Source organism: Pituophis catenifer, unplaced genomic scaffold (assembly GCF_029215685.1).
Source record: "Pituophis catenifer annectens isolate HBS135680 unplaced genomic scaffold, rPitCat1.0.hap2 SCAF_2, whole genome shotgun sequence".
NCBI lineage: Eukaryota > Metazoa > Chordata > Lepidosauria > Squamata > Colubridae > Pituophis > Pituophis catenifer.
Window position 1 is genome coordinate 279,429,543 of NW_027256882.1, and position 12,783 is coordinate 279,442,325.

Genomic DNA, 12,783 nt, shown 5'->3' on the forward strand with positions numbered 1-12,783 from the left:
GGGAAATATGTGCACAGAAGTGCCTGGGCCTGATTTTACCAGAGTCAAGGAAAGGGGAGCTTAATAGTTAGTTAATCTCCTCTCAAGGTAAGCTTAAAAGGTGAAGCTTAGAAGACGGTAAATTGAGGACCCAGTCTGTGGGGGCAATAAGCTGACTTTGTATAAAATATACAAAAGTTGAAGGCTACTGATTAACGGATTGTAAGCCGCCCTGAGTCTCCGGAGAAGGGCGGCATATAAATCAAATTAAATTTTTTTTAAAAAAATTAAAATTTAAAGGTGGTAACCACAAGAGCAAAAGATACTTATTTAATTAAACGTATAGGCTGCCCATCTCACCTGTTGATGCCTCTATGTGGCTTACAATCGTTAAAAAACAACAACACAAAACATGAAAACAATCAGTAGTGACATTAAATTTATACGACCTGCTCCTTTCACCATCCCTCCCCAAATATTTGTGTATCAAGGCCGGCCTATACTACTGCTGCAGAATATATTTTAGTATATTATCAATTCTGTACAGCTTTCATCTTTATGGGAAGATTTGATATGCATGAATCGGAGTTAATTATTCTACATTATTTTTATTTTTTTTAAAAAAAGGCAAAGATGGGGTTTCCACAGCAACTCTTCAGGCACCAGGGTTTGATTAAAATTGTTAATGAAGAGCTCGGCTACCTCGTAGCAGCCTTCCCTTCAGTAGAGGGAGTCCTTGGCTTTCGTGTTTTTAAACCCTGGAAATGCAAAAAAGAAGAAAAGATTTCTTCCACCCTCCCCCCCCACTCAAAAAAAAAAAAAAAAACATGCCACAAAAGAAGAAACAGAAAGGACCGGTTAGGTTTTCTCATTCAGCTTTAGGAGAGCCAAGATGGACATGAACTTTCCATTCAAAGGCAATGAAGAAATAAACAGAACCCACCGAGCAAGTTCTACTGGAAAAATAAAATAAAATAAGCGAGAGAGATCAGCAGCTGGGGAAACCAAGTGTTTGGGATAAAAAGCAAGCTGCGAGGAGGAAGGACATGACATTTCCCAATCTCAAGACTTTAACACATCTTTGTTGCTATTTTTCTTATTTCTTAATCTAGCAGCTCTGATAAAGACAGGAAAAAACAGACTTGAAGGACTTCTAGTCTAACCACCACCACCCGCTCAAGCAGGAAACAGCTCAATTTTATTGAGGGCCAGATAAGCATTGTGTTTGACCTGGGAGCCCGGGGGGGGGGGGGGCATGGCATCACTTGTGTCAGGGGTGCCTGTGGTGGCCCAAGCACTCTGCCAGTAAAAACGGGCTCCCAAGCTCCGTTTTTGGCTGCGACAGCCTCCTGCAACCCTCTGCCAGCGAAAACAGAGGTTGGGAGGGCCACACGCCTCCCTGTTCTGTCCCCGTCTCTCACACACACACACAAACAGATAGCCAGGGGTTAAATAAAACTGGCAGACAACAAATTCTTTCGATAAGAGGATTGGCAGCAACCCAGTAGCTGCTTGCCAAGAACTTTATTCATAGAAGGAGGGGGCGTTCCTCCGTCAGATAAACCCAAACAAGATACACACAGTTCAAGAATTGTCAAGTCCAGTCCGTATTAAATCCAAGGCAGATAACGTTGTTTCAAAGATACAATGTGACTCGCTAATAGTTAGTTTTGTCCGTCACAGAGTGTGAATGGCCACCTCACCCCCTATTATTCCCTGTGGGGTGTGGTCCAGTGATTCAGCTTAATCTCTGGCACGCCTCCTTTTCTGCTGCGTGCGCTTGTCTCTCCGACGCTGGCGTGGATCCAGCCAAGACTTATCTCCGTCACTGTCCAACTGCGAGAAGATACCTGGCTCCTGGCCAATCTCTTTTCCTTCGGGAGACACCTGAGGCATTGCCAGAGAGGAGGGTCCTAGAGAGGGAGGCCTGGCCAACTCATCTCCTTCATGTTCGCAGCCTTCTCCCTCCGATAAGTCGGCCTCAGGGGTCGGAGTCACAACACTCCCAGCCTCAGTTTTCGCTGGCAGAGGCACCGTAGGCCGGTCCTTCACTATTTCCAGGGTGGCTTTTGCTACTTCTGAGCAATTTCCTTTATTCTTCCTCACCTACGGATACTTTACAAACGAAAGCAACTATTTGCATCACTACAGATCAGGGATCTCCAAACTTGGCAACCTTAAGACTTGTGGACTTCAACTCCCAAAATTCCTCAGCCAGGCATGCTGGGTGGAAAATTCTGGGAGTTGAAGTCCACTAGTCTTAAAGTTGCCAATTTTGGAGACAACACCCCTCCCCCATAGATCTACTAGGGAATAGTTAGGATCGCACCTTCTTAGCTCTCTTCCCCCCACCCAAATTTTCCAAGCTTTACTGCCTTGTCGTCCTCCCTCCCTTTGTCCCTCCCTCCTTGGAATCCAAACTACATTCCACCACAACAGCAATGCAAAACAGTGGCACCAGAAGACATATATGGGTGGGACTGGGCTTTCTCATTTATTCATTTATTTAAGAAAATCTATATGGCTGCCCAACTCATTCTCAGTGACTCCAGGCGGCCTTCAAAGATAAAAACCCAATATAGGTAATCTTCGAATTACGACCACAATTTATGTTGCTAAATGAGGCATTTGTCAACTGAGTTTTGCCCCCTTTTACAACTTTTCTTGCCACAGTTGTTAAGTGAATCACTGCAGTTGTTCTGTTGTTACTGAAACTGGCTTCCCCGTTGACTTTGCTTGTCAGAAGGTCGCAAAAGCGGATCACATAACCCCAGGACACTGCAACTATCGTAAATATGACTCAGTTGCCAAGTGTCTGAATTTTGATCATGTGACCATGGGCAGGTGGCAACGGTCATTAGTGTGAAAAAAGGTCATAAGTCACTTTTAACAGTGCAGTTGTAACTTCAAACGGTCACTAACTGTTGTAAGTCAAGGACTGCCTGTACAAAAATGATAAAATGAGCCCTGGTGGCGCAGTGATTAGAATGTGGTATTGCAGGCTAACTTTGCCCTAAGTCTGGAGTTCGATCCTGACCAGCTCAAGGTTGACTCAGCCTTCCATCCTTCCAAGGGCCCTGGTGGCGCAGCAGACTAAAGCACTGTTATTAAGATCAGCTCCCTGCAATTACTGCAAGTTCAAATCTCAACAGGCTCAAGGTTGACTCAGCCTTCCATCCTTTCTAAGGTAGGTAAAATGAGGACCCGGATTGTGGGGGCAATAAGCTGACTTTGTATAAATATACAAAAGTATGAAGACTATTGCTTAATGCATTGTAAGCCGCCCTGAGTCTCCGGAGAAGGGCGGCATATAAATCAAATTAAAAAAAAAAAAGCAATAACCCCACCCTCACCTCTTTGGCGACAACAATCAAAAAGCCACTTGATAGGTGCCATCCAATCTGGGGTCCCTAGGCCCTTTGGCAAAATCAGATCTTCATCTCCTTGCAAAAGAGTGTGAAAGTGGAGGCCAGACTTATTACAGCAGAGGTGATGTTCTACAGGGAGGGAGCCACTACTGAGAAGGCCCTTCTTCTTGGTCCTGCTAGACGGACCTTTGTAGAAAAGGGGGCCTGTAGCATTTCTTACTGCCCTGCTGTGATTGGTTGGGTAGATGTGGCCGGGAAATTTCCTTCCATTTCCTTCCAGTGGGGTAGGAAAATCTTTAGGGGGGTCTTGACTTTTTAAACCTACATAAATACTGAGTCACTTTGATGCCTCCTCCCTTTCAAAACATGGGGAATATATATACCTGTGATGGCGAACCTATGGCACGGGTGCCACAGGTGGCACGCGGAGCCATATCTGAGGGCACACGAGTTCAACTCCAGCACACATGTGTCCGCCGGCCAGCTGATTTTCGGGCCTTCCGGGCCCACCAGAAGTTGAGAAATGGGCTGTTTCCGGCCTCCGGAGGGCCTCCTAGGGGTGTTGAGGAAGGCTGTTTTTGCCCTCCCCAGGCTCCTAAAAAGCCTCTGGAGCCTGGGGAGAGTGAAAAATGGGCCCACTGTGCCATCGCATGCCAAAAATGGGGGGAGCGCAGGAGGAGCACGCGCACATGCGCAGGAGGGTGAGGCACGGGTGGGCATTGAATTATGGGTGTGGGCACGCACACGCACGATCCCCCCGCTCTCCCCCTCGCCTTTGGCACGCAACGGCAAAAAGGTTAGCCATTGCTGATATATACAGTACATTCAACAATAGTCACAGGGGGGATCCAGTGGATTCCCAAAAAGGGCTTTGGCCCAGTGGTGAAATCCAAATTTTTTTAGTACTGGTTCTGTGGGCATGCTTGGTGGGCGTGGTGTAGCTTGGTGGGCATGGCAGGGGAAGGATACTGCAAAATCCCCATTCCCTCCCCACTCTGGGGCCAGCCAGAGGTGGTATTTGCAGGTTCTCTGAACTGCTCAAAATTTATGCTACCGGTTCTCCAGAACCTGTCAGAACCTGCTGGATTTCACCCCTGCTTTGGCCCTTTAATTCATCATCTTTAATACAGATTTTCAATCAGCCTTTCTCAGCTTTTTTATCCTGGGGGACCCTCTGAAATAATTGTCGGTCTCTGAGAAATCCCTGCATTAACATTATTGTGGTCTGAAGCTCAGAGTATGTCACCATGATCAGTATGTTGTATATACAATCACATAGTAATAATTAACAGACCTCTTTGGGGTAAAGAATAGAATTTGCTTTCATTTATTCTGTTTATTTTGGCCAACTTCCTAGCCTATTCTTTTTGTGGCTTTTCTCTGCCCAACAAAGATTGTCAACTATAATGTCAATAGTGTGGTTGAGAAAAACATCAGGCCTTCCTTCTTTATGATTTCCCCCTTGATTTTTTTCCCCCTTATCCAAGTAGGCCTAAAACCCTTATGGCAAAAGTTTGCTGCATAGCACGCCAATGAGGAAAGGTACATGGAAGAGTAATTTTATTCCCTATTTACGACTAAAAAGAGCTTTTAAGCCACTCCCCTTTGAAAAAAGCCAAAAATAATAGTAGTTATGCTTAGGTAGTTATGCTTAGTTTACCTTTCTTGAAAGTAGCATTTCTTTTCCTTTCATATATTTTTAAAAATTCATAAGGCAAACCTAATAAATCCAAGTTAAATAAACTGCTTTATCCAAAATGGGATTTATTTTTCTAAAGGTAGAATTCTGGTACGTAAATTTTAGAAATATTTTTTTTTATTTATGCCTTTTATGCCTATCTGATCTCTAAACAGTACCGTGAAAAGAAAAATCCAGCTATTCTGCTTCCACTTTACTAAAAGAGAAGAAAAACCTTGGCAAAATTCTCAAGTGGTACAGGATTCTGGCATCTTCCTCATCTTTTTGCAACAGTAAAGCGAACTTAAAATTTAAAGGAAGGAAGGAAGGAAGGAAGGAAGGAAGGAAGGAAGGAAGGAAGGAAGGAAGGAAGGAAGGAAGGATCTTATATAGAGAAAGAAAACTTTCAGGTATTTATAAAACAGATTTTGATAGTTAGTATAAAAAGAACTTTCGCTGGATGACATTTTATTTCAGTAAAGATTTGGAATGCACAGTATGGCAATTCAGCAGCTGCAGAAAATTCTCTCCCACGCATCATCTTCCACGGGTAGCACACGCAAGAGGAGGTCTGCTCACAAAAACCTCTCACAGGTACAGAAATCCCAAAGGCAAAAATTGGCAGTTGAAAAAATTATCTCCAGAGGAGACAGTGGGGAACCACTCTGCTATTGAAAAAGTCTTATGATTAATGGCCTCACAAATACAACCAACCAACCAACCAAGATCAACTGATCAATGCAGTCACTAGGAGTCACGCTCAAAATAAATCTATCCACTACATTTATTATAGCCACTTTGGCGGCGATGGTAGATGATGACCAGGCCCAGCCCGAGGGAGGGAGGGATCAAATACGTCATTGAGTCCCTTTGCGCTCACAAGAAATCTAACTCCAGCCCACCTTGAATTCTACTGACTCTTATCTATTACCAATTTGTTTTGACCGTTAGTAGTTCAGATTTTTGCTGAAAGTGTTAGCATGCCTTAAACCTGCATTCATTTGAACCGCCTTGGCTCCTGATTCTCTGCGCTTGATAGCAACTTACAAAATATAATATTAAAGCAATTTAAAATACAGATCAACCTTTTCTTCACCATGGACCCCTTTTAAATTCCTTTTGTGGCCACAGACCATCAAGACTTAACTCAGTATTTCTTCAAGCCTTCACAGACCCCTGAGATGATATTGTAAACTTGCAGGGTTGGCGGACCACAGATTAGGAAGCACTGACATAGACAAAATAAAACAAGGTGCCCTAGATTAAAAACTATTAAAATAAATTGACAGGGCTCCCTCAAAACACATTTTACTCCCGTATATGTATAGATGTGTATATTGTGTGTGTACATACACATAAATCCATAGTTATACCAGACAGAAATTTCTGAGTTTGCAATTGATCATCACCAATTCCAAGTTACATCCTTCTCAATATCTTTTACGAAAACCTACTTTTCTTCTCTCCTGGTTCAAAATTTTAGATTAGGGGTGGGGAACGATGGCCCTTTTATGACTGGTGGACTTCAACTCCCAGAATTCAAACACTTCAACGTTGATCATCTAAACCAGAGATAGTCCCTTTATGACTTGTGGACTTCAAGTCCCAGAATTCCTGAGCCAGGATGGCTGGCTCAGGAATTCTGGGACTTGAAGTTCACAAGTCATAAAAGGGCCATCATTCCCCACCCCGATTTAAACTTTTGGGGCCAAGCATTGTTGTTAAATATTTTCTCTACAGAGAAAATGAAGCTTGCAGACTGGATGCTGAAGAGAAATTTCAGACTGTATCCTCTTTCTGTTTCTGATGCATTCTCTTCTATTAGAAAATTCAGAATACATTCCAGGATTGCCTGGTTGCTATGCAGCCCAGCTGAGTACCAGGTCTGTTGCAAAGGCCTGGTAACTGAGTGAAGCAAAGCAATCCTAAATCCGGCAGATTTGCAAGATAATCTTATATGTGGCAAGATTGGGAGCCTATAATCATCTGAAATTTACAGCATGTCACCTGCCCAGATTAAACAATTGTCAGCTGATGCACCATTCAGAGCTTTTCAACTATGTGTAAACAAATGGCTGCGATAAGTTTGCAAAACCAGCCACGAGAGAATTGCCTGGCACAAAGTAGATGGGCGGAGACAGCCCCACATCTTCCCAGATTGCCCTTGGCGACAGCCACATTTATCCCCAGGAAACAGAAATGCCTGCTCTCCAGTGCAAACCAGTGTTACAGAAAGTGTCCAAGAAAGGAAACTCCCTGCCAATCAGAAAAAGTTATTACAGAAAGGCAAACACGTTCTAGTGAAAGATAGGAGAATCTACCTCCCAAACAAGCTTGTCATTGCAAAATGTTCCTGTTATTGAGATTGGGATTAGCTGCTATTAGATCCTAGTGTTAATCTGAAAAAAAACAGGATCACCCAAGAATCCGAGGGCGAGATTAATGAGTATTAAAATACAAAACTAATCTCTGTCATCAGTTGTTTTATAAAAGCCTATGGACTACTCTCCTTAACCACCAGCTATCCAGAAGGTCATGAAGAGTAAAAGGAGACAGCTGCATCATTCAAGATGTTGGTTGTGAGCTTTAAAGCCTTTCACGGTTGAGGACTGGATTACTTAACAGGACCGTCTCTTCCCAATTGTTTCTACCTGTCCTACCTGATCTGGCAGGAAGGACAAGCTCTGTGTACTATCACACCTAGTGTGATGGAATCTCCAGCTAGACTAGAAGGTGGAATAAAGAGGGGTTCTAGCCTGGAGTCACTCCATAGGAGGAAATGACAGAGGCCAGACTCTTGAAGCTTTTTATCTGCCTGTTCCCAAGAGAATGCATAGTCTGGGGAGATTCTTGTAATTAGAAGAATAGCAATATGGAAATTATTTTGGCCTATTCATTGAGTTATTCTGTTCCTTGTGCCTGGTAGCTAGGGAGCGTTGATTGGTGAGGCCCTTTTATGCCGTGGCACCCACCTTTTTAAACATCACCCCCTGAGATTAGATTGGTCCCATCCCAGTTGACCTTCCATCTTGAAGGATGAGCAGAGGTTGCACAGTGGTTAAAATGCAGTATTGCAGACTAACTCCTGCATTCCACTGCCAGCAGTTCGATCCTGACCGGCTCAAGGTTAACTCAGCCTTCCATCCTTCCAAAGTCAGTAAAATGGGGACACAGATTATTGGGGGCAATATGCTGACATTGTAAACAACTTAGAGGGCTGTAAAGCACCATGGAGCAATACATAAGTTGAAATGCTATTGCTATGGCTACTGAAAACTTGGTTTTACTCCTACAAGATGGCACATTTGTGGTAGAGAAAACAAAGACTATAATCCAGCTACAGTTTTACTCACGTGTTAAACATGGCACTATGAATGTGTACATTCAACAATAAAAATCACACTGTTGGAGCTGCAGGTGTTCTTCTGTTTTAGGTAATAAATGCTGCCCATCCCATGTTCTCCATTGTGACCAACCCTCATTTCAGTTTACAAGGATGCAGTTAAGGCTGATCTAGCCATGATGCAAAGCCTGTTTAAGGGTTGTGTTGAATGTTATGGATTGTACCTCTGCCGCTGATTACGTTCTGTTTTTTAAAACGTTTTTACTATGATTTTTTAATGCTCTTTGGGTTGTTTTTATTTGCATTTTTGCTTATTGGGTTTTTTAAATGCTATTTTAACAGTTGTGACCTGCCTGGAGTCACATATGTGAAATGGACAGCTAATGTTTTTAATGGTGTTTTCACTGCTGGTCTGCATGAATTTGGTGGCTAGAGATCGCCCTCTACAGGTAGTCCTCAACATACCACCTTAATGAAGCCTGCTCAATACAGTCTAAGTTATGACAGTCGTAAAGCAGGTCGCCCACATGATCAGCTCAATTTTACATATATTTTTTTTTTGCAGTCATTAATCTAACACTGCAGTAGTTAAGCGAGCCAATTGCAAAAACATAAAATGTGATCACATGACCATAGGACAGTGCAAACGGCCATAAATGATTTCTGAGCGCCCGAAATGCAGTCATGTGACTGAGAGGGATGGCCACCAGATCTTCAGGTTGTAAGTACCCATGGGAAGTCTGTCATAATTTAAAACAGTCACAAAACGACCAATCGTAAGACGAGGTCTACCTATGCAGGAGGTTTGCGAATAGAATTGCAGAAATCAGAACTGGCTAGTAAACATTCACACACTATAATTGGAAGAAACATCTAGCTGCCAAATCATCTCTGTAGTGCTCTTGAGTAAGCAATTTTTCCCCTTCTTGTAGTTAATCACGTTGGGCTCGACTGGAGAAAATAAAAAAAAAGCAATGTGACTCCAGAGAATTTAAAAACAAAAACAAGGAAGAGATGACTGGAATTAACAAGAGAAAATATATAAGTACTGGGATTTACACATAGTTTGGCTCAATTATATGAAAATACTGACAAGACTAGTAATATGACCTGTTCCCCTGCATAATGTTAGCTTAGTGAGAGTTAGTTTTGGCAATCTCTCTTCATCCCTGATGGAGTTACCGTATTTTTCGGAGTATAAGGCACACTGGAGTATAAAATGTGCCTTAGTTTTTTGGGGAGGAAAATGGGGGTAGGGGGGGAATTCTGCCTACCAGGTATTCATCTGGCTAGTCCCAGCACATTAGTTCACTCGCTTTTGAGGTTGGGGCTGTGCTTCTAAAGCACAGCTGCTTGTCGGAAGGAGCAGCAATTAGAAAAGCAGGCAAAGCACGGAAGATGCTTCACTCGCATTGGGGCTGAAAAACAGCTTCAAAAGCACAGCTGATCCTCAGAGGGAGCTCCAATGACTAAAGCAGGCAAAGCGCGGAAGGGGTAAGAGAAGGCAGCAGCTGTTCCAGGTGGCCATTTTGGGCATCACACAGGGTTACATTCGGCGTATAAGACACACCTAAATGTTCAGCCTCTTTTAGGAGGGGAAAAAAGTGTGTCTTCACCTGTTTGATATCCTTGATCAGTTCTGTCCACGAAGGCCAGTTGTTAAATGAAAGGCTATGCTAAATCCTTCAGAAAGTACGTGGTTACCTAAGCCCCACATGAACAGAATAGGTCAAGCCCCATAACCTTTCATTTCTTTCTCTTCAGGAGAAAACAAGGGGGGGAACCATCCCACTGCAGCCACAGAGGGAAAAACAATGCTGAAAATAGCACGTTGTGTTTACAAAACTGTACCTTGACATTTATCATTATAGATATGTATATATAACATTAGGCTGAGGTTGCTTAGCAGCATTCTCAAAGTCTCTGAAACAAGCAGAGAAATCACTAGTGCCCCTCTGCCGTATCCAAATCAAATGCAGCAGTTAGCCAAGTGTAAGCCACACTATAAATGAAAGTGCACACTCATCATCACAGTTCCTCATCCAAGGCCTAAAAATATGACACCTGCTAAGGTATGGTTCTACTGTCCAAACGATGTTTTTCCAAAAGGCGACTGAAGACTTTCATGTTTTTTTCCCCCTTGAAAACGTTTTGCTTCTCGTCCAAGAAGTTTCTTCAGTTCTAAACGTGAGAACAGAAGAAGCTTCTTGGATGAGAAGCAAAATGTTTTCAAGGAAAAAACAAGAAAGTCCAGTTGCCTTTTGGAAAAGCACCTTTGGGACAACCTTGACCTGGACGACTGAGAATCTCCACAGATATACGGATCTATTGTTCACCATCACTAAGGCCAAGTTTTGAATACAGATCAGGAGTGAAATGCTACCGGTTCGCTCCAGTTCAGGCGAACTGGTAGCGATAAAAACTACTGGTTCAGGCAACCAGTAATTTAAAAAGCTACCGGTTCAGGTAAACCGGTAGTTTAAAAAAGCTACCAATTCCTCCGAATCGGTATATCCGATGATCAGCTGTGGCGCGGGGTTTAGCTTTATTAGAAAGCAGGAAATCCTGCTGATTTCTCCCCCCCTCGCTGGTCTACTTACCTTCCCAAGCCTCCTTTTGGTGCGTACTGCGCATGCACGTACAGCATGCACCAAAAGGAGGCTTGGAAAGGTAAGTAGACCAGCGGGGGGGGGGGATCAGCTGTGGCGCGGGGTTTAGCTTTGCTAGAAAGCAGGAAATCCTGCTGATTTCTCCCCCCCTCGCTGGTCTACTTACCTTCCCAAGCCTCCTTTTGGTGCGTACTGCGCATGCACGTACAGCACGCACCAAAAGGAGGCTTGGAAAGGTAAGTAGACCAGCGGGGGGGATCAGCTGTGGCGCGGGGTTTAGCTTTGCTAGAAAGCAGGAAATCCTGCTTTCTAGCAAAGCTAAATCACATGCCACAGCTGATCCCCCCCCCCCCGCTGGTCTACTTACCTTCCCAAGCCTCCTTTTGACATGTACTGTGCATAGCACGCATTTTGCGCACACTGAGCACGCGCACACAGCATGCGTTTGGCGCGCAGCATGCATGCACAGCCAACAAACCAGTAGCTAACCGGTTCGGATTTCACCACTGATACAGATCAGTTGTTTTTGGAAAAGAAAGAACATCAGTCCTTTATCAAGAATGAAACTAGGCCAAATGTCACATTTGAGAAGAACCAATGATGGGAAATGTTCTTCCAGTTCATCCATTTGCCTTGGCACTGGCAACTGGAGTTAAAGACGGGGTTTGGCGAAAAGAAGAGCAAGCAAGGTGGTTTCTTTTGGGATCCAGAACCAATTTGATCTAGTGGTTATGGCACCAGAGTGGAAAGCAAGAGATTATGAATTCAAATCCCACCTTAGTCATGAAACTGAGATGGATAACTCTGGGCCAATCACTCTCTCTCTCTCTCTCTCTCTCTCTCTCTCTCTCTCTCTCTCTCTCTCTCTCTCTCTCTCAACGCAACCCACCTCACAGAAATATTAATGTGGGGAAAACAGGAGGAGGAAGGTGTGTTGGACATGTTCGCAACCTTGAGTTATTTAAAAAAATAATAAAGGTGGAATATAAATAATAAATGCAATAAAATAAATCTAATGGTGCCTCCACTACTCATGTAATGAGAAGCTGCCATTTTATTTTCCTACAATGCTGAAACATTAGATGTTGAATTTATGTCTGTCAGGAACTACAAATAGGGTTGTTGGGGGCACAGGTAGAAAAATGGAAGAGACTCCTCTGTTTTTCCCGTCTGAAGACTTCCTCCCCTTCCCCTTGGATTAATGGAAATTTTCTGGAACGTACCAGAAAAAACAAGACTCCAAGGAACCATTGTAATGCTTTGGAATGAATCAATGCCTTTTAGAATAAAGTTTTAGTCACTCAGAATGTGTAGGCTGAAGATTGCAAAAAGAAAAAGAAATCTATGCCAGTCTACGATATTAAAAATTGAGGATTACTGAGAATATTGGAAGTTTTCACAGAATTGTAGAAAAACAGGAGTTGGAATGGTTAAGCGGCCATCTAAGCTTGTTTGAAAACCAAAAGCTTCACTGTTTAACAGCTATTACATCAGAAAATTGCTCCTGTTATTCAGCCTGAAGCTCTTTTCTTTTCATTTCAAGTTATTGGTCTTTGCCTTGTTCTCAGTTTAAGCTCTTTTGCATGACAGCATTTTTGATATTTCTAGACTGCTGGCACATCATCTCCTGGTCTTCTCCTCTGCAAGCTAAATATATCAAGTTCTTTTAACTGTTCCTCACCAGAACATCGGTTCCCAGATCCCTCACCATCCTGAAAGCTTTCCTTGAAACCCATCCAAGCTTCTACGCAACTCTTTCAAAGTGCGGTGCCCAGAACTAAGACACAGTATTCCTAATAGTCAGGG